Source organism: Aplysia californica, unplaced genomic scaffold (assembly GCF_000002075.1).
Source record: "Aplysia californica isolate F4 #8 unplaced genomic scaffold, AplCal3.0 scaffold00924, whole genome shotgun sequence".
NCBI lineage: Eukaryota > Metazoa > Mollusca > Gastropoda > Aplysiida > Aplysiidae > Aplysia > Aplysia californica.
Window position 1 is genome coordinate 176,798 of NW_004798194.1, and position 2,057 is coordinate 178,854.

The 2,057-nt window shown below is 40.8% G+C and overlaps 1 protein-coding gene across 1 annotated transcript in view; it reads left to right on the forward strand.

The window, feature by feature from the left end:
- Positions 1-431: 431 nt before the first annotated feature.
- LOC101863306 (solute carrier organic anion transporter family member 2A1) overlaps positions 432-2,057 on the forward strand; it is a gene marked incomplete at its 3' end in the record, with an annotated part of 19,116 nt that continues 17,490 nt past the window's right edge. The window contains 1 exon segment of the mRNA XM_013089316.2: positions 432-1,540.

Below are 2,057 nucleotides of genomic sequence, written 5' to 3' on the forward strand. Positions count from 1 at the left end.
AACACACACACACACACACACACACACACACACACACACACACACCACGCACACACACGCGCGCGCTCACGCGCTGTTTTTCAACTCTGCTCATCCAGCAAATAATGCAAGTTTGCCAGCACATCCCATGAATCAGGTTCAGTGCTGCCATGACCCTTTCCAAGAAATCTTATTTACGCAGTGATTTCCCTTCGTCCATCAACTTGATTTTCTAATACGGTTCATTCATTGTGTTGCCTTCCGAACATAATGACAAGGCTTTTATAATACAGAGTAACGTTAAACGTAATCTATAATATCTTTTTTCTGTAATAGCAACGCCAGTCATTATATTCAGGCAATTTACTACAGAGCAAAATGTGTGTGTGTGTGTGTGTGTGTGTGTGTGTGTGTGTGTGAGTGAGTGAGTGTGTACGAGAGAGAGAGAGAGAGAGAGAGAGAGAGAGAGTCCTAAATTGACAACAAATTATTTTATAGCCTGACTTGTTGCTCCTGTAGTTTGAGATAAGACGAGAATCGTTCTCGAATTCAAGGGCTGCATTATATACGTTCGCAAAAGGGTCTTGAACATGGCGTTGTAGTAAAGTACGCTATGGTCTTGAACTAAACAATACCGTACATTTATATGATTTCTTTCTCATAAATTCAAATTCAAGCACGGCGTGTTTAGGTTGTACGAGACGCTCGATCTATCCTTGGTTTTTGTTTTTTGTTGTTGTTGTTTTTTAAAAGAAAAATTATGACTGTACGTTTTTCAATAGCGACCAGTGAGTTAACCCAGCTTTGTGAACAATGACGTGCTGACGGGTTGAATTTGGAAGGAACGCCCAATAAATACCGGGTGGAGTCACCTTGATCTAACAGCTATATTGTGTCGAAGTCGAAGGCTCTTGGCCAACATCGAAGCAAAGCAGGTTCAAAGCCACCGAGGCGTAGATCTAACCCTGGGTCAGCAACGTTACAGCGTGTAGACCTAGTGTGCTCTTTACTCTTAGGACAGCTTTACAACTGAAACCCGCAACGTGTAATATTGGAATAGTAAGCCCAGTCGTTTTCGACATGTACGTATTTTTCTACATAATCTAGATCTACATCAAAATATATTTTGTCACTTGTGCGAGAGTGATTAGTAGTGTGTGTGTGTGTGTGTGTGTGTGTGTGTGTGTCTGTATCAGGTGTAAACGTGTGTGACACCAATGACAGGTGTGTGGGTTATAATTACTGGCCGATCCCCCCTGAAGCTGGGAATACAAACAATTAATGTAAATGCAAATTGAAGGGAGGCATATTCAACATCGTGGCCTGTGTTTCCGCCCACTTTAGGCCTACTAGAATAGCTGAGCCTATACAAAGGGTCGTGTAGGCTACCAGTACCAGTCAAACACACCTTCGTGCCCTAGCCTATGACTCGCATAGATTTCAAAGCACACACAAAGACGAACGAACACAGAAACGGAGAATCGTAGGACTACGTGTGGGTTATGTGTGAAGTGTGAATATTACTATGTTTGTTGCACGTTGTCTTTCATCTCAACCGAGGGTAGGCTACATAATAACCAGTTTGTTAGACAGTCTATTATCGCGAGTGAATAATTTTAACTTTCTATAATAAACAGAATAATAATAAGCTTTTTATTATGTATATATATGTATGTGAAAGAAAAACAAGTACAGCGACTCAGTGATTGCCTTGAAAAAAAAAATGAGTGTATAAGGTTGTGTGTAAAAAAAAGTTTAACTGAGCTCTCCATTCCATAAACTGCAAGCTTGTTTTGTGAATAACATCAAGGTGACCTACATGTGGGCCCACAGAGACGGAAAACCTCGGATTACTGTGGATTATAGTGGGTCAAAAATGTTCGAAACGTTGGATTTTTAAAGACTTTTACCGGTTTCTGTGCCTCGTCTGTGTCTAATATTGCATGTGAACAAAGAGATCTTTCTGCAACCAAACGTGGTAGTGGTGATCTGTGTATAAAAACATATCTTCATGTATCATCGTCATCGTCATCATCTTCATCATCATCAGAGAGAGAGAGAGAGAGAGAGAGAGAGAG